Below are 18,900 nucleotides of genomic sequence, written 5' to 3' on the forward strand. Positions count from 1 at the left end.
CTTGTTCTCCAACCAGCAGAGTGGCGCAGCGGAAGCGTGCTGGGCCCATAACCCAGAGGTCGATGGATCGAAACCATCCTCTGCTAACTTTTTTCAAATTATGTTTTTGTGTCATGGCATTAGGGCACAAAGAGCTGTAAGTGCCTGGATGCAATGTCATTCCTTGAACTTGCTGCCTCGTTCCACTCTTGCGCTAAATAGGAGAGGGTCCCAGCCCAGCCAACAAAATGTACTGTTCAATCAAACCAAACTTAAAACCAAGCTCCTTTTTTAAGGGGTCCCGGGGAAATGTTGGGCTGACCGGCAAGACCTCATGATGCGAACTGCTTCTGCGTCAAACGCAAGCTTTTTTCATTCCCAGCCAATGACTTATTCTTATTTCTAAGGGCCGCTCCATCAGATAGCCCAGACAGGCAGGCGTTGGTGGTATAGTGGTGAGCATAGCAGCCTTCCAAGCAGTTGACCCGGGTTCGATTCCCGGCCAACGCAGATCAAATCTTTAAATTGTTCAAAATGCATTTTTTGGGAATCAGACTCATGCTGAAAGCAAAGCTGACACACTTTTCGTGAAAATCAAAACCCCATCCAGGAAAGGTTCTTGCATCCTAGTTTCTGCAACTGTCTATCGGTGAGGGGATTGAAGCGAGCAGGGCTCCTGGCCCCTCCCCGACAAAGCCCTGACGAAGGCCTGACAAAGGCCTATTCGCCTTGCCCTGACGGGCCTTGGTCCCAGCAGGCCACCGAGCACAGCACCTCAGCCTATTAGAGTGAGGTTTCAGGATCTCTCTCATCCTGTAAACCAACATACTGAAGAAGGTGAAACATGTGGCTGCGCTCCTCACATGCTGAAGCAGCAGCAGCCCTTTCCCTGAAGCAAAGTTCCTTCATTCCTCCCTCCCATAACCCTTAGCAGGGGATTTATGGTAATTGAGTTGAGTTTCCAAACTGGCCCTTCCTTCCTTCCTTCCCATATCTGCCAGCTCGAGAAGGCTTGTTTTGTTGCACCTGGGAAGTAAAGTATCTATTTGCGAGAGAGAGAGAATGAGAGAGAGAGACAGAGAGAGAGAGACAGAGAGAGAAGGGGAAGGGGTGTTGGCAGTTAGGGTGTGAGCTAGAGAAATGAGGCCTGTCTGCAAAAGGCCATGGGATGGGAGTGCGTGGTTGCAGGTTGTTTGGCTTTGTAAGGCCTACTGCCCGCTTCACTCGAAACTGGGTCTAGGGTTGTCGGTTTGTAGGCTGTAAAAGCCCAGAAAAGCTCTTGTTCTCCAACCAGCAGAGTGGCGCAGCGGAAGAGTGCTGGGCCCATAACCCAGAGGTCGATGGATCGAAACCATCCTCTGCTAACTTTTTTCAAATTATGTTTTTGTGTCATGGCATTAGGGCACAAAGAGCTGTAAGTGCCTGGATGCAATGTCATTCCTTGAACTTGCTGCCTCGTTCCACTCTTGCGCTAAATAGGAGAGGGTCCCAGCCCAGCCAACAAAATGTACTGTTCAATCAAACCAAACTTAAAACCAAGCTCCTTTTTTAAGGGGTCCCGGGGAAATGTTGGGCTGACCGGCAAGACCTCATGATGCGAACTGCTTCTGCGTCAAACGCAAGCTTTTTTCATTCCCAGCCAATGACTTATTCTTATTTCTAAGGGCCGCTCCATCAGATAGCCCAGACAGGCAGGCGTTGGTGGTATAGTGGTGAGCATAGCTGCCTTCCAAGCAGTTGACCCGGGTTCGATTCCCGGCCAACGCAGATCAAATCTTTAAATTGTTCAAAATGCATTTTTTGGGAATCAGACTCATGCTGAAAGCAAAGCTGACACACTTTTCGTGAAAATCAAAACCCCATCCAGGAAAGGTTCTTGCATCCTAGTTTCTGCAACTGTCTATCGGTGAGGGGATTGAAGCGAGCAGGGCTCCTGGCCCCTCCCCGACAAAGCCCTGACGAAGGCCTGACAAAGGCCTATTCGCCTTGCCCTGACGGGCCTTGGTCCCAGCAGGCCACCGAGCACAGCACCTCAGCCTATTAGAGTAAGGTTTCAGGATCTCTCTCATCCTGTAAACCAACATACTGAAGAAGGTGAAACGTGTGGCTGCGCTCCTCACATGCTGAAGCAGCAGCAGCCCTTTCCCTGAAGCAAAGTTCCTTCATTCCTCCCTCCCATAACCCTTAGCAGGGGATTTATGGTAATTGAGTTGAGTTTCCAAACTGGCCCTTCCTTCCTTCCTTCCCATATCTGCCAGCTCGAGAAGGCTTGTTTTGTTGCACCTGGGAAGTAAAGTATCTATTTGCGAGAGAGAGAGAATGAGAGAGAGAGACAGAGAGAGAGAGACAGAGAGAGAAGGGGAAGGGGTGTTGGCAGTTAGGGTGTGAGCTAGAGAAATGAGGCCTGTCTGCAAAAGGCCATGGGATGGGAGTGCGTGGTTGCAGGTTGTTTGGCTTTGTAAGGCCTACTGCCCGCTTCACTCGAAACTGGGTCTAGGGTTGTCGGTTTGTAGGCTGTAAAAGCCCAGAAAAGCTCTTGTTCTCCAACCAGCAGAGTGGCGCAGCGGAAGCGTGCTGGGCCCATAACCCAGAGGTCGATGGATCGAAACCATCCTCTGCTAACTTTTTTCAAATTATGTTTTTGTGTCATGGCATTAGGGCACAAAGAGCTGTAAGTGCCTGGATGCAATGTCATTCCTTGAACTTGCTGCCTCGTTCCACTCTTGCGCTAAATAGGAGAGGGTCCCAGCCCAGCCAACAAAATGTACTGTTCAATCAAACCAAACTTAAAACCAAGCTCCTTTTTTAAGGGGTCCCGGGGAAATGTTGGGCTGACCGGCAAGACCTCATGATGCGAACTGCTTCTGCGTCAAACGCAAGCTTTTTTCATTCCCAGCCAATGACTTATTCTTATTTCTAAGGGCCGCTCCATCAGATAGCCCAGACAGGCAGGCGTTGGTGGTATAGTGGTGAGCATAGCTGCCTTCCAAGCAGTTGACCCGGGTTCGATTCCCGGCCAACGCAGATCAAATCTTTAAATTGTTCAAAATGCATTTTTTGGAAATCAGACTCATGCTGAAAGCAAAGCTGACACACTTTTCGTGAAAATCAAAACCCCATCCAGGAAAGGTTCTTGCATCCTAGTTTCTGCAACTGTCTATCGGTGAGGGGATTGAAGCGAGCAGGGCTCCTGGCCCCTCCCCGACAAAGCCCTGACGAAGGCCTGACAAAGGCCTATTCGCCTTGCCCTGACGGGCCTTGGTCCCAGCAGGCCACCGAGCACAGCACCTCAGCCTATTAGAGTGAGGTTTCAGGATCTCTCTCATCCTGTAAACCAACATACTGAAGAAGGTGAAACGTGTGGCTGCGCTCCTCACATGCTGAAGCAGCAGCAGCCCTTTCCCTGAAGCAAAGTTCCTTCATTCCTCCCTCCCATAACCCTTAGCAGGGGATTTATGGTAATTGAGTTGAGTTTCCAAACTGGCCCTTCCTTCCTTCCTTCCCATATCTGCCAGCTCGAGAAGGCTTGTTTTGTTGCACCTGGGAAGTAAAGTATCTATTTGCGAGAGAGAGAGAATGAGAGAGAGAGACAGAGAGAGAGAGACAGAGAGAGAAGGGGAAGGGGTGTTGGCAGTTAGGGTGTGAGCTAGAGAAATGAGGCCTGTCTGCAAAAGGCCATGGGATGGGAGTGCGTGGTTGCAGGTTGTTTGGCTTTGTAAGGCCTACTGCCCGCTTCACTCGAAACTGGGTCTAGGGTTGTCGGTTTGTAGGCTGTAAAAGCCCATAAAAGCTCTTGTTCTCCAACCAGCAGAGTGGCGCAGCGGAAGCGTGCTGGGCCCATAACCCAGGGGTCGATGGATCGAAACCATCCTCTGCTAACTTTTTTCAAATTATGTTTTTGTGTCATGGCATTAGGGCACAAAGAGCTGTAAGTGCCTGGATGCAATGTCATTCCTTGAACTTGCTGCCTCGTTCCACTCTTGCGCTAAATAGGAGAGGGTCCCAGCCCAGCCAACAAAATGTACTGTTCAATCAAACCAAACTTAAAACCAAGCTCCTTTTTTAAGGGGTCCCGGGGAAATGTTGGGCTGACCGGCAAGACCTCATGATGCGAACTGCTTCTGCGTCAAACGCAAGCTTTTTTCATTCCCAGCCAATGACTTATTCTTATTTCTAAGGGCCGCTCCATCAGATAGCCCAGACAGGCAGGCGTTGGTGGTATAGTGGTGAGCATAGCTGCCTTCCAAGCAGTTGACCCGGGTTCGATTCCTGGCCAACGCAGATCAAATCTTTAAATTGTTCAAAATGCATTTTTTGGAAATCAGACTCATGCTGAAAGCAAAGCTGACACACTTTTCGTGAAAATCAAAACCCCATCCAGGAAAGGTTCTTGCATCCTAGTTTCTGCAACTGTCTATCGGTGAGGGGATTGAAGCGAGCAGGGCTCCTGGCCCCTCCCCGACAAAGCCCTGACGAAGGCCTGACAAAGGCCTATTCGCCTTGCCCTGACGGGCCTTGGTCCCAGCAGGCCACCGAGCACAGCACCTCAGCCTATTAGAGTGAGGTTTCAGGATCTCTCTCATCCTGTAAACCAACATACTGAAGAAGGTGAAACGTGTGGCTGCGCTCCTCACATGCTGAAGCAGCAGCAGCCCTTTCCCTGAAGCAAAGTTCCTTCATTCCTCCCTCCCATAACCCTTAGCAGGGGATTTATGGTAATTGAGTTGAGTTTCCAAACTGGCCCTTCCTTCCTTCCTTCCCATATCTGCCAGCTCGAGAAGGCTTGTTTTGTTGCACCTGGGAAGTAAAGTATCTATTTGCGAGAGAGAGAGAATGAGAGAGAGAGACAGAGAGAGAGAGACAGAGAGAGAAGGGGAAGGGGTGTTGGCAGTTAGGGTGTGAGCTAGAGAAATGAGGCCTGTCTGCAAAAGGCCATGGGATGGGAGTGCGTGGTTGCAGGTTGTTTGGCTTTGTAAGGCCTACTGCCCGCTTCACTCGAAACTGGGTCTAGGGTTGTCGGTTTGTAGGCTGTAAAAGCCCATAAAAGCTCTTGTTCTCCAACCAGCAGAGTGGCGCAGCGGAAGCGTGCTGGGCCCATAACCCAGAGGTCGATGGATCGAAACCATCCTCTGCTAACTTTTTTCAAATTATGTTTTTGTGTCATGGCATTAGGGCACAAAGAGCTGTAAGTGCCTGGATGCAATGTCATTCCTTGAACTTGCTGCCTCGTTCCACTCTTGCGCTAAATAGGAGAGGGTCCCAGCCCAGCCAACAAAATGTACTGTTCAATCAAACCAAACTTAAAACCAAGCTCCTTTTTTAAGGGGTCCCGGGGAAATGTTGGGCTGACCGGCAAGACCTCATGATGCGAACTGCTTCTGCGTCAAACGCGCAAGCTTTTTTCATTCCCAGCCAATGACTTATTCTTATTTCTAAGGGCCGCTCCATCAGATAGCCCAGACAGGCAGGCGTTGGTGGTATAGTGGTGAGCATAGCTGCCTTCCAAGCAGTTGACCCGGGTTTGATTCCCGGCCAACGCAGATCAAATCTTTAAATTGTTCAAAATGCATTTTTTGGAAATCAGACTCATGCTGAAAGCAAAGCTGACACACTTTTCGTGAAAATCAAAACCCCATCCAGGAAAGGTTCTTGCATCCTAGTTTCTGCAACTGTCTATCGGTGAGGGGATTGAAGCGAGCAGGGCTCCTGGCCCCTCCCCGACAAAGGCCTGACAAAGGCCTATTCGCCTTGCCCTGACGGGCCAAGGTCCCAGCAGGCCACCGAGCACAGCACCTCAGCCTATTAGAGTGAGGTTTCAGGATCTCTCTCATCCTGTAAACCAACATACTGAAGAAGGTGAAACGTGTGGCTGCGCTCCTCACATGCTGAAGCAGCAGCAGCCCTTTCCCTGAAGCAAAGTTCCTTCATTCCTCCCTCCCATAACCCTTAGCAGGGGATTTATGGTAATTGAGTTGAGTTTCCAAATTGGCCCTTCCTTCCTTCCTTCCCATATCTGCCAGCTCGAGAAGGCTTGTTTTGTTGCACCTGGGAAGTAAAGTATCTATTTGCGAGAGAGAGAGAATGAGAGAGAGAGACAGAGAGAGAGAGACAGAGAGAGAAGGGGAAGGGGTGTTGGCAGTTAGGGTGTGAGCTAGAGAAATGAGGCCTGTCTGCAAAAGGCCATGGGATGGGAGTGCGTGGTTGCAGGTTGTTTGGCTTTGTAAGGCCTACTGCCCGCTTCACTCGAAACTGGGTCTAGGGTTGTCGGTTTGTAGGCTGTAAAAGCCCAGAAAAGCTCTTGTTCTCCAACCAGCAGAGTGGCGCAGCGGAAGCGTGCTGGGCCCATAACCCAGAGGTCGATGGATCGAAACCATCCTCTGTTAACTTTTTTCAAATTATGTTTTTGTGTCATGGCATTAGGGCACAAAGAGCTGTAAGTGCCTGGATGCAATGTCATTCCTTGAACTTGCTGCCTCGTTCCACTCTTGCGCTAAATAGGAGAGGGTCCCAGCCCAGCCAACAAAATGTACTGTTCAATCAAACCAAACTTAAAACCAAGCTCCTTTTTTAAGGGGTCCCGGGGAAATGTTGGGCTGACCGGCAAGACCTCATGATGCGAACTGCTTCTGCGTCAAACGCAAGCTTTTTTCATTCCCAGCCAATGACTTATTCTTATTTCTAAGGGCCGCTCCATCAGATAGCCCAGACAGGCAGGCGTTGGTGGTATAGTGGTGAGCATAGCTGCCTTCCAAGCAGTTGACCCGGGTTCGATTCCCGGCCAACGCAGATCAAATCTTTAAATTGTTCAAAATGCATTTTTTGGAAATCAGACTCATGCTGAAAGCAAAGCTGACACACTTTTCGTGAAAATCAAAACCCCATCCAGGAAAGGTTCTTGTATCCTAGTTTCTGCAACTGTCTATCGGTGAGGGGATTGAAGCGAGCAGGGCTCCTGGCCCCTCCCCGACAAAGCCCTGACGAAGGCCTGACAAAGGCCTATTCGCCTTGCCCTGACGGGCCTTGGTCCCAGCAGGCCACCGAGCACAGCACCTCAGCCTATTAGAGTGAGGTTTCAGGATCTCTCTCATCCTGTAAACCAACATACTGAAGAAGGTGAAACGTGTGGCTGCGCTCCTCACATGCTGAAGCAGCAGCAGCCCTTTCCCTGAAGCAAAGTTCCTTCATTCCTCCCTCCCATAACCCTTAGCAGGGGATTTATGGTAATTGAGTTGAGTTTCCAAACTGGCCCTTCCTTCCTTCCTTCCCATATCTGCCAGCTCGAGAAGGCTTGTTTTGTTGCACCTGGGAAGTAAAGTATCTATTTGCGAGAGAGAGAGAATGAGAGAGAGAGACAGAGAGAGAGAGACAGAGAGAGAAGGGGAAGGGGTGTTGGCAGTTAGGGTGTGAGCTAGAGAAATGAGGCCTGTCTGCAAAAGGCCATGGGATGGGAGTGCGTGGTTGCAGGTTGTTTGGCTTTGTAAGGCCTACTGCCCGCTTCACTCGAAACTGGGTCTAGGGTTGTCGGTTTGTAGGCTGTAAAAGCCCATAAAAGCTCTTGTTCTCCAACCAGCAGAGTGGCGCAGCGGAAGCGTGCTGGGCCCATAACCCAGAGGTCGATGGATCGAAACCATCCTCTGCTAACTTTTTTCAAATTATGTTTTTGTGTCATGGCATTAGGGCACAAAGAGCTGTAAGTGCCTGGATGCAATGTCATTCCTTGAACTTGCTGCCTCGTTCCACTCTTGCGCTAAATAGGAGAGGGTCCCAGCCCAGCCAACAAAATGTACTGTTCAATCAAACCAAACTTAAAACCAAGCTCCTTTTTTAAGGGGTCCCGGGGAAATGTTGGGCTGACCGGCAAGACCTCATGATGCGAACTGCTTCTGCGTCAAACGCAAGCTTTTTTCATTCCCAGCCAATGACTTATTCTTATTTCTAAGGGCCGCTCCATCAGATAGCCCAGACAGGCAGGCGTTGGTGGTATAGTGGTGAGCATAGCAGCCTTCCAAGCAGTTGACCCGGGTTTGATTCCCGGCCAACGCAGATCAAATCTTTAAATTGTTCAAAATGCATTTTTTGGGAATCAGACTCATGCTGAAAGCAAAGCTGACACACTTTTCGTGAAAATCAAAACCCCATCCAGGAAAGGTTCTTGCATCCTAGTTTCTGCAACTGTCTATCGGTGAGGGGATTGAAGCGAGCAGGGCTCCTGGCCCCTCCCCGACAAAGCCCTGACGAAGGCCTGACAAAGGCCTATTCGCCTTGCCCTGACGGGCCTTGGTCCCAGCAGGCCACCGAGCACAGCACCTCAGCCTATTAGAGTGAGGTTTCAGGATCTCTCTCATCCTGTAAACCAACATACTGAAGAAGGTGAAACGTGTGGCTGCGCTCCTCACATGCTGAAGCAGCAGCAGCCCTTTCCCTGAAGCAAAGTTCCTTCATTCCTCCCTCCCATAACCCTTAGCAGGGGATTTATGGTAATTGAGTTGAGTTTCCAAACTGGCCCTTCCTTCCTTCCTTCCCATATCTGCCAGCTCGAGAAGGCTTGTTTTGTTGCACCTGGGAAGTAAAGTATCTATTTGCGAGAGAGAGAGAATGAGAGAGAGAGACAGAGAGAGAGAGACAGAGAGAGAAGGGGAAGGGGTGTTGGCAGTTAGGGTGTGAGCTAGAGAAATGAGGCCTGTCTGCAAAAGGCCATGGGATGGGAGTGCGTGGTTGCAGGTTGTTTGGCTTTGTAAGGCCTACTGCCCGCTTCACTCGAAACTGGGTCTAGGGTTGTCGGTTTGTAGGCTGTAAAAGCCCAGAAAAGCTCTTGTTCTCCAACCAGCAGAGTGGCGCAGCGGAAGCGTGCTGGGCCCATAACCCAGAGGTCGATGGATCGAAACCATCCTCTGCTAACTTTTTTCAAATTATGTTTTTGTGTCATGGCATTAGGGCACAAAGAGCTGTAAGTGCCTGGATGCAATGTCATTCCTTGAACTTGCTGCCTCGTTCCACTCTTGCGCTAAATAGGAGAGGGTCCCAGCCCAGCCAACAAAATGTACTGTTCAATCAAACCAAACTTAAAACCAAGCTCCTTTTTTAAGGGGTCCCGGGGAAATGTTGGGCTGACCGGCAAGACCTCATGATGCGAACTGCTTCTGCGTCAAACGCAAGCTTTTTTCATTCCCAGCCAATGACTTATTCTTATTTCTAAGGGCCGCTCCATCAGATAGCCCAGACAGGCAGGCGTTGGTGGTATAGTGGTGAGCATAGCTGCCTTCCAAGCAGTTGACCCGGGTTCGATTCCCGGCCAACGCAGATCAAATCTTTAAATTGTTCAAAATGCATTTTTTGGGAATCAGACTCATGCTGAAAGCAAAGCTGACACACTTTTCGTGAAAATCAAAACCCCATCCAGGAAAGGTTCTTGCATCCTAGTTTCTGCAACTGTCTATCGGTGAGGGGATTGAAGCGAGCAGGGCTCCTGGCCCCTCCCCGACAAAGCCCTGACGAAGGCCTGACAAAGGCCTATTCGCCTTGCCCTGACGGGCCTTGGTCCCAGCAGGCCACCGAGCACAGCACCTCAGCCTATTAGAGTGAGGTTTCAGGATCTCTCTCATCCTGTAAACCAACATACTGAAGAAGGTGAAACGTGTGGCTGCGCTCCTCACATGCTGAAGCAGCAGCAGCCCTTTCCCTGAAGCAAAGTTCCTTCATTCCTCCCTCCCATAACCCTTAGCAGGGGATTTATGGTAATTGAGTTGAGTTTCCAAACTGGCCCTTCCTTCCTTCCTTCCCATATCTGCCAGCTCGAGAAGGCTTGTTTTGTTGCACCTGGGAAGTAAAGTATCTATTTGCGAGAGAGAGAGAATGAGAGAGAGAGACAGAGAGAGAGAGACAGAGAGAGAAGGGGAAGGGGTGTTGGCAGTTAGGGTGTGAGCTAGAGAAATGAGGCCTGTCTGCAAAAGGCCATGGGATGGGAGTGCGTGGTTGCAGGTTGTTTGGCTTTGTAAGGCCTACTGCCCGCTTCACTCGAAACTGGGTCTAGGGTTGTCGGTTTGTAGGCTGTAAAAGCCCAGAAAAGCTCTTGTTCTCCAACCAGCAGAGTGGCGCAGCGGAAGCGTGCTGGGCCCATAACCCAGAGGTCGATGGATCGAAACCATCCTCTGCTAACTTTTTTCAAATTATGTTTTTGTGTCATGGCATTAGGGCACAAAGAGCTGTAAGTGCCTGGATGCAATGTCATTCCTTGAACTTGCTGCCTCGTTCCACTCTTGCGCTAAATAGGAGAGGGTCCCAGCCCAGCCAACAAAATGTACTGTTCAATCAAACCAAACTTAAAACCAAGCTCCTTTTTTAAGGGGTCCCGGGGAAATGTTGGGCTGACCGGCAAGACCTCATGATGCGAACTGCTTCTGCGTCAAACGCAAGCTTTTTTCATTCCCAGCCAATGACTTATTCTTATTTCTAAGGGCCGCTCCATCAGATAGCCCAGACAGGCAGGCGTTGGTGGTATAGTGGTGAGCATAGCTGCCTTCCAAGCAGTTGACCCGGGTTCGATTCCCGGCCAACGCAGATCAAATCTTTAAATTGTTCAAAATGCATTTTTTGGAAATCAGACTCATGCTGAAAGCAAAGCTGACACACTTTTCGTGAAAATCAAAACCCCATCCAGGAAAGGTTCTTGCATCCTAGTTTCTGCAACTGTCTATCGGTGAGGGGATTGAAGCGAGCAGGGCTCCTGGCCCCTCCCCGACAAAGCCCTGACGAAGGCCTGACAAAGGCCTATTCGCCTTGCCCTGACGGGCCTTGGTCCCAGCAGGCCACCGAGCACAGCACCTCAGCCTATTAGAGTGAGGTTTCAGGATCTCTCTCATCCTGTAAACCAACATACTGAAGAAGGTGAAACGTGTGGCTGCGCTCCTCACATGCTGAAGCAGCAGCAGCCCTTTCCCTGAAGCAAAGTTCCTTCATTCCTCCCTCCCATAACCCTTAGCAGGGGATTTATGGTAATTGAGTTGAGTTTCCAAACTGGCCCTTCCTTCCTTCCTTCCCATATCTGCCAGCTCGAGAAGGCTTGTTTTGTTGCACCTGGGAAGTAAAGTATCTATTTGCGAGAGAGAGAGAATGAGAGAGAGAGACAGAGAGAGAGAGACAGAGAGAGAAGGGGAAGGGGTGTTGGCAGTTAGGGTGTGAGCTAGAGAAATGAGGCCTGTCTGCAAAAGGCCATGGGATGGGAGTGCGTGGTTGCAGGTTGTTTGGCTTTGTAAGGCCTACTGCCCGCTTCACTCGAAACTGGGTCTAGGGTTGTCGGTTTGTAGGCTGTAAAAGCCCATAAAAGCTCTTGTTCTCCAACCAGCAGAGTGGCGCAGCGGAAGCGTGCTGGGCCCATAACCCAGGGGTCGATGGATCGAAACCATCCTCTGCTAACTTTTTTCAAATTATGTTTTTGTGTCATGGCATTAGGGCACAAAGAGCTGTAAGTGCCTGGATGCAATGTCATTCCTTGAACTTGCTGCCTCGTTCCACTCTTGCGCTAAATAGGAGAGGGTCCCAGCCCAGCCAACAAAATGTACTGTTCAATCAAACCAAACTTAAAACCAAGCTCCTTTTTTAAGGGGTCCCGGGGAAATGTTGGGCTGACCGGCAAGACCTCATGATGCGAACTGCTTCTGCGTCAAACGCAAGCTTTTTTCATTCCCAGCCAATGACTTATTCTTATTTCTAAGGGCCGCTCCATCAGATAGCCCAGACAGGCAGGCGTTGGTGGTATAGTGGTGAGCATAGCTGCCTTCCAAGCAGTTGACCCGGGTTCGATTCCTGGCCAACGCAGATCAAATCTTTAAATTGTTCAAAATGCATTTTTTGGAAATCAGACTCATGCTGAAAGCAAAGCTGACACACTTTTCGTGAAAATCAAAACCCCATCCAGGAAAGGTTCTTGCATCCTAGTTTCTGCAACTGTCTATCGGTGAGGGGATTGAAGCGAGCAGGGCTCCTGGCCCCTCCCCGACAAAGCCCTGACGAAGGCCTGACAAAGGCCTATTCGCCTTGCCCTGACGGGCCTTGGTCCCAGCAGGCCACCGAGCACAGCACCTCAGCCTATTAGAGTGAGGTTTCAGGATCTCTCTCATCCTGTAAACCAACATACTGAAGAAGGTGAAACGTGTGGCTGCGCTCCTCACATGCTGAAGCAGCAGCAGCCCTTTCCCTGAAGCAAAGTTCCTTCATTCCTCCCTCCCATAACCCTTAGCAGGGGATTTATGGTAATTGAGTTGAGTTTCCAAACTGGCCCTTCCTTCCTTCCTTCCCATATCTGCCAGCTCGAGAAGGCTTGTTTTGTTGCACCTGGGAAGTAAAGTATCTATTTGCGAGAGAGAGAGAATGAGAGAGAGAGACAGAGAGAGAGAGACAGAGAGAGAAGGGGAAGGGGTGTTGGCAGTTAGGGTGTGAGCTAGAGAAATGAGGCCTGTCTGCAAAAGGCCATGGGATGGGAGTGCGTGGTTGCAGGTTGTTTGGCTTTGTAAGGCCTACTGCCCGCTTCACTCGAAACTGGGTCTAGGGTTGTCGGTTTGTAGGCTGTAAAAGCCCATAAAAGCTCTTGTTCTCCAACCAGCAGAGTGGCGCAGCGGAAGCGTGCTGGGCCCATAACCCAGAGGTCGATGGATCGAAACCATCCTCTGCTAACTTTTTTCAAATTATGTTTTTGTGTCATGGCATTAGGGCACAAAGAGCTGTAAGTGCCTGGATGCAATGTCATTCCTTGAACTTGCTGCCTCGTTCCACTCTTGCGCTAAATAGGAGAGGGTCCCAGCCCAGCCAACAAAATGTACTGTTCAATCAAACCAAACTTAAAACCAAGCTCCTTTTTTAAGGGGTCCCGGGGAAATGTTGGGCTGACCGGCAAGACCTCATGATGCGAACTGCTTCTGCGTCAAACGCAAGCTTTTTTCATTCCCAGCCAATGACTTATTCTTATTTCTAAGGGCCGCTCCATCAGATAGCCCAGACAGGCAGGCGTTGGTGGTATAGTGGTGAGCATAGCTGCCTTCCAAGCAGTTGACCCGGGTTCGATTCCCGGCCAACGCAGATCAAATCTTTAAATTGTTCAAAATGCATTTTTTGGAAATCAGACTCATGCTGAAAGCAAAGCTGACACACTTTTCGTGAAAATCAAAACCCCATCCAGGAAAGGTTCTTGCATCCTAGTTTCTGCAACTGTCTATCGGTGAGGGGATTGAAGCGAGCAGGGCTCCTGGCCCCTCCCCGACAAAGCCCTGACGAAGGCCTGACAAAGGCCTATTCGCCTTGCCCTGACGGGCCTTGGTCCCAGCAGGCCACCGAGCACAGCACCTCAGCCTATTAGAGTGAGGTTTCAGGATCTCTCTCATCCTGTAAACCAACATACTGAAGAAGGTGAAACGTGTGGCTGCGCTCCTCACATGCTGAAGCAGCAGCAGCCCTTTCCCTGAAGCAAAGTTCCTTCATTCCTCCCTCCCATAACCCTTAGCAGGGGATTTATGGTAATTGAGTTGAGTTTCCAAACTGGCCCTTCCTTCCTTCCTTCCCATATCTGCCAGCTCGAGAAGGCTTGTTTTGTTGCACCTGGGAAGTAAAGTATCTATTTGCGAGAGAGAGAGAATGAGAGAGAGAGACAGAGAGAGAGAGACAGAGAGAGAAGGGGAAGGGGTGTTGGCAGTTAGGGTGTGAGCTAGAGAAATGAGGCCTGTCTGCAAAAGGCCATGGGATGGGAGTGCGTGGTTGCAGGTTGTTTGGCTTTGTAAGGCCTACTGCCCGCTTCACTCGAAACTGGGTCTAGGGTTGTCGGTTTGTAGGCTGTAAAAGCCCATAAAAGCTCTTGTTCTCCAACCAGCAGAGTGGCGCAGCGGAAGCGTGCTGGGCCCATAACCCAGAGGTCGATGGATCGAAACCATCCTCTGCTAACTTTTTTCAAATTATGTTTTTGTGTCATGGCATTAGGGCACAAAGAGCTGTAAGTGCCTGGATGCAATGTCATTCCTTGAACTTGCTGCCTCGTTCCACTCTTGCGCTAAATAGGAGAGGGTCCCAGCCCAGCCAACAAAATGTACTGTTCAATCAAACCAAACTTAAAACCAAGCTCCTTTTTTAAGGGGTCCCGGGGAAATGTTGGGCTGACCGGCAAGACCTCATGATGCGAACTGCTTCTGCGTCAAACGCAAGCTTTTTTCATTCCCAGCCAATGACTTATTCTTATTTCTAAGGGCCGCTCCATCAGATAGCCCAGACAGGCAGGCGTTGGTGGTATAGTGGTGAGCATAGCTGCCTTCCAAGCAGTTGACCCGGGTTCGATTCCCGGCCAACGCAGATCAAATTTTTAAATTGTTCTAAATGCATTTTTTGGAAATCAGACTCATGCTGAAAGCAAAGCTGACACACTTTTCGTGAAAATCAAAACCCCATCCAGGAAAGGTTCTTGCATCCTAGTTTCTGCAACTGTCTATCGGTGAGGGGATTGAAGCGAGCAGGGCTCCTGGCCCCTCCCCGACAAAGGCCTGACAAAGGCCTATTCGCCTTGCCCTGACGGGCCTTGGTCCCAGCAGGCCACCGAGCACAGCACCTCAGCCTATTAGAGTGAGGTTTCAGGATCTCTCTCATCCTGTAAACCAACATACTGAAGAAGGTGAAACGTGTGGCTGCGCTCCTCACATGCTGAAGCAGCAGCAGCCCTTTCCCTGAAGCAAAGTTCCTTCATTCCTCCCTCCCATAGCCCTTAGCAGGGGATTTATGGTAATTGAGTTGAGTTTCCAAACTGGCCCTTCCTTCCTTCCTTCCCATATCTGCCAGCTCGAGAAGGCTTGTTTTGTTGCACCTGGGAAGTAAAGTATCTATTTGCGAGAGAGAGAGAATGAGAGAGAGAGACAGAGAGAGAGAGACAGAGAGAGAAGGGGAAGGGGTGTTGGCAGTTAGGGTGTGAGCTAGAGAAATGAGGCCTGTCTGCAAAAGGCCATGGGATGGGAGTGCGTGGTTGCAGGTTGTTTGGCTTTGTAAGGCCTACTGCCCGCTTCACTCGAAACTGGGTCTAGGCTTGTCGGTTTGTAGGCTGTAAAAGCCCAGAAAAGCTCTTGTTCTCCAACCAGCAGAGTGGCGCAGCGGAAGCGTGCTGGGCCCATAACCCAGAGGTCGATGGATCGAAACCATCCTCTGCTAACTTTTTTCAAATTATGTTTTTGTGTCATGGCATTAGGGCACAAAGAGCTGTAAGTGCCTGGATGCAATGTCATTCCTTGAACTTGCTGCCTCGTTCCACTCTTGCGCTAAATAGGAGAGGGTCCCAGCCCAGCCAACAAAATGTACTGTTCAATCAAACCAAACTTAAAACCAAGCTCCTTTTTTAAGGGGTCCCGGGGAAATGTTGGGCTGACCGGCAAGACCTCATGATGCGAACTGCTTCTGCGTCAAACGCAAGCTTTTTTCATTCCCAGCCAATGACTTATTCTTATTTCTAAGGGCCGCTCCATCAGATAGCCCAGACAGGCAGGCGTTGGTGGTATAGTGGTGAGCATAGCTGCCTTCCAAGCAGTTGACCCGGGTTCGATTCCCGGCCAACGCAGATCAAATCTTTAAATTGTTCAAAATGCATTTTTTGGAAATCAGACTCATGCTGAAAGCAAAGCTGACACACTTTTCGTGAAAATCAAAACCCCATCCAGGAAAGGTTCTTGCATCCTAGTTTCTGCAACTGTCTATCGGTGAGGGGATTGAAGCGAGCAGGGCTCCTGGCCCCTCCCCGACAAAGGCCTGACAAAGGCCTATTCGCCTTGCCCTGACGGGCCAAGGTCCCAGCAGGCCACCGAGCACAGCACCTCAGCCTATTAGAGTGAGGTTTCAGGATCTCTCTCATCCTGTAAACCAACATACTGAAGAAGGTGAAACGTGTGGCTGCGCTCCTCACATGCTGAAGCAGCAGCAGCCCTTTCCCTGAAGCAAAGTTCCTTCATTCCTCCCTCCCATAACCCTTAGCAGGGGATTTATGGTAATTGAGTTGAGTTTCCAAACTGGCCCTTCCTTCCTTCCTTCCCATATCTGCCAGCTCGAGAAGGCTTGTTTTGTTGCACCTGGGAAGTAAAGTATCTATTTGCGAGAGAGAGAGAATGAGAGAGAGAGACAGAGAGAGAGAGACAGAGAGAGAAGGGGAAGGGGTGTTGGCAGTTAGGGTGTGAGCTAGAGAAATGAGGCCTGTCTGCAAAAGGCCATGGGATGGGAGTGCGTGGTTGCAGGTTGTTTGGCTTTGTAAGGCCTACTGCCCGCTTCACTCGAAACTGGGTCTAGGGTTGTCGGTTTGTAGGCTGTAAAAGCCCAGAAAAGCTCTTGTTCTCCAACCAGCAGAGTGGCGCAGCGGAAGCGTGCTGGGCCCATAACCCAGAGGTCGATGGATCGAAACCATCCTCTGCTAACTTTTTTCAAATTATGTTTTTGTGTCATGGCATTAGGGCACAAAGAGCTGTAAGTGCCTGGATGCAATGTCATTCCTTGAACTTGCTGCCTCGTTCCACTCTTGCGCTAAATAGGAGAGGGTCCCAGCCCAGCCAACAAAATGTACTGTTCAATCAAACCAAACTTAAAACCAAGCTCCTTTTTTAAGGGGTCCCGGGGAAATGTTGGGCTGACCGGCAAGACCTCATGATGCGAACTGCTTCTGCGTCAAACGCAAGCTTTTTTCATTCCCAGCCAATGACTTATTCTTATTTCTAAGGGCCGCTCCATCAGATAGCCCAGACAGGCAGGCGTTGGTGGTATAGTGGTGAGCATAGCTGCCTTCCAAGCAGTTGACCCGGGTTCGATTCCCGGCCAACGCAGATCAAATCTTTAAATTGTTCAAAATGCATTTTTTGGAAATCAGACTCATGCTGAAAGCAAAGCTGACACACTTTTCGTGAAAATCAAAACCCCATCCAGGAAAGGTTCTTGTATCCTAGTTTCTGCAACTGTCTATCGGTGAGGGGATTGAAGCGAGCAGGGCTCCTGGCCCCTCCCCGACAAAGCCCTGACGAAGGCCTGACAAAGGCCTATTCGCCTTGCCCTGACGGGCCTTGGTCCCAGCAGGCCACCGAGCACAGCACCTCAGCCTATTAGAGTGAGGTTTCAGGATCTCTCTCATCCTGTAAACCAACATACTGAAGAAGGTGAAACGTGTGGCTGCGCTCCTCACATGCTGAAGCAGCAGCAGCCCTTTCCCTGAAGCAAAGTTCCTTCATTCCTCCCTCCCATAACCCTTAGCAGGGGATTTATGGTAATTGAGTTGAGTTTCCAAACTGGCCCTTCCTTCCTTCCTTCCCATATCTGCCAGCTCGAGAAGGCTTGTTTTGTTGCACCTGGGAAGTAAAGTATCTATTTGCGAGAGAGAGAGAATGAGAGAGAGAGACAGAGAGAGAGAGACAGAGAGAGAAGGGGAAGGGGTGTTGGCAGTTAGGGTGTGAGCTAGAGAAATGAGGCCTGTCTGCAAAAGGCCATGGGATGGGAGTGCGTGGTTGCAGGTTGTTTGGCTTTGTAAGGCCTACTGCCCGCTTCACTCGAAACTGGGTCTAGGGTTGTCGGTTTGTAGGCTGTAAAAGCCCATAAAAGCTCTTGTTCTCCAACCAGCAGAGTGGCGCAGCGGAAGCGTGCTGGGCCCATAACCCAGAGGTCGATGGATCGAAACCATCCTCTGCTAACTTTTTTCAAATTATGTTTTTGTGTCATGGCATTAGGGCACAAAGAGCTGTAAGTGCCTGGATGCAATGTCATTCCTTGAACTTGCTGCCTCGTTCCACTCTTGCGCTAAATAGGAGAGGGTCCCAGCCCAGCCAACAAAATGTACTGTTCAATCAAACCAAACTTAAAACCAAGCTCCTTTTTTAAGGGGTCCCGGGGAAATGTTGGGCTGACCGGCAAGACCTCATGATGCGAACTGCTTCTGCGTCAAACGCAAGCTTTTTTCATTCCCAGCCAATGACTTATTCTTATTTCTAAGGGCCGCTCCATCAGATAGCCCAGACAGGCAGGCGTTGGTGGTATAGTGGTGAGCATAGCTGCCTTCCAAGCAGTTGACCCGGGTTCGATTCCCGGCCAACGCAGATCAAATCTTTAAATTGTTCAAAATGCATTTTTTGGGAATCAGACTCATGCTGAAAGCAAAGCTGACACACTTTTCGTGAAAATCAAAACCCCATCCAGGAAAGGTTCTTGCATCCTAGTTTCTGCAACTGTCTATCGGTGAGGGGATTGAAGCGAGCAGGGCTCCTGGCCCCTCCCCGACAAAGCCCTGACGAAGGCCTGACAAAGGCCTATTCGCCTTGCCCTGACGGGCCTTGGTCCCAGCAGGCCACCGAGCACAGCACCTCAGCCTATTAGAGTGAGGTTTCAGGATCTCTCTCATCCTGTAAACCAACATACTGAAGAAGGTGAAACGTGTGGCTGCGCTCCTCACATGCTGAAGCAGCAGCAGCCCTTTCCCTGAAGCAAAGTTCCTTCATTCCTCCCTCCCATAACCCTTAGCAGGGGATTTATGGTAATTGAGTTGAGTTTCCAAACTGGCCCTTCCTTCCTTCCTTCCCATATCTGCCAGCTCGAGAAGGCTTGTTTTGTTGCACCTGGGAAGTAAAGTATCTATTTGCGAGAGAGAGAGAATGAGAGAGAGAGACAGAGAGAGAGAGACAGAGAGAGAAGGGGAAGGGGTGTTGGCAGTTAGGGTGTGAGCTAGAGAAATGAGGCCTGTCTGCAAAAGGCCATGGGATGGGAGTGCGTGGTTGCAGGTTGTTTGGCTTTGTAAGGCCTACTGCCCGCTTCACTCGAAACTGGGTCTAGGGTTGTCGGTTTGTAGGCTGTAAAAGCCCATAAAAGCTCTTGTTCTCCAACCAGCAGAGTGGCGCAGCGGAAGCGTGCTGGGCCCATAACCCATAGGTCGATGGATCGAAACCA

The 18,900-nt window shown here is 50.1% G+C and overlaps 10 non-coding genes across 10 annotated transcripts; all 10 read left to right on the forward strand.

Moving 5' to 3' along the window:
• Positions 1-1,674: 1,674 nt before the first annotated feature.
• Positions 1,675-1,746, forward strand: TRNAG-UCC (transfer RNA glycine (anticodon UCC)). The gene has a single exon. It is a non-coding gene; the product is annotated as a tRNA-Gly (tRNA).
• A 1,185-nt stretch (positions 1,747-2,931) lies between these two features.
• Positions 2,932-3,003, forward strand: TRNAG-UCC (transfer RNA glycine (anticodon UCC)). Its single transcript has one exon. It is a non-coding gene; the product is annotated as a tRNA-Gly (tRNA).
• A 3,690-nt stretch (positions 3,004-6,693) lies between these two features.
• On the forward strand, positions 6,694-6,765 carry TRNAG-UCC (transfer RNA glycine (anticodon UCC)). The gene has a single exon. It is a non-coding gene; the product is annotated as a tRNA-Gly (tRNA).
• Positions 6,766-9,207: 2,442 nt separating this feature from the next.
• TRNAG-UCC (transfer RNA glycine (anticodon UCC)) lies at positions 9,208-9,279 on the forward strand. Its single transcript has one exon. It is a non-coding gene; the product is annotated as a tRNA-Gly (tRNA).
• Positions 9,280-10,464: 1,185 nt separating this feature from the next.
• TRNAG-UCC (transfer RNA glycine (anticodon UCC)) lies at positions 10,465-10,536 on the forward strand. Its single transcript has one exon. It is a non-coding gene; the product is annotated as a tRNA-Gly (tRNA).
• A 2,442-nt stretch (positions 10,537-12,978) lies between these two features.
• On the forward strand, positions 12,979-13,050 carry TRNAG-UCC (transfer RNA glycine (anticodon UCC)). Its single transcript has one exon. It is a non-coding gene; the product is annotated as a tRNA-Gly (tRNA).
• Positions 13,051-14,235: 1,185 nt separating this feature from the next.
• TRNAG-UCC (transfer RNA glycine (anticodon UCC)) lies at positions 14,236-14,307 on the forward strand. The gene has a single exon. It is a non-coding gene; the product is annotated as a tRNA-Gly (tRNA).
• A 1,174-nt stretch (positions 14,308-15,481) lies between these two features.
• On the forward strand, positions 15,482-15,553 carry TRNAG-UCC (transfer RNA glycine (anticodon UCC)). Its single transcript has one exon. It is a non-coding gene; the product is annotated as a tRNA-Gly (tRNA).
• A 1,174-nt stretch (positions 15,554-16,727) lies between these two features.
• TRNAG-UCC (transfer RNA glycine (anticodon UCC)) lies at positions 16,728-16,799 on the forward strand. Its single transcript has one exon. It is a non-coding gene; the product is annotated as a tRNA-Gly (tRNA).
• A 1,185-nt stretch (positions 16,800-17,984) lies between these two features.
• TRNAG-UCC (transfer RNA glycine (anticodon UCC)) lies at positions 17,985-18,056 on the forward strand. The gene has a single exon. It is a non-coding gene; the product is annotated as a tRNA-Gly (tRNA).
• The last annotated feature ends 844 nt before the right edge of the window (positions 18,057-18,900 follow it).

The sequence above is a fragment of the Ambystoma mexicanum genome, chromosome 6q (genome assembly GCF_040938575.1).
Source record: "Ambystoma mexicanum isolate Mex_15411 chromosome 6q, UKY_AmexF1_1, whole genome shotgun sequence".
Classification (NCBI taxonomy): Eukaryota; Metazoa; Chordata; class Amphibia; order Caudata; family Ambystomatidae; genus Ambystoma; species Ambystoma mexicanum.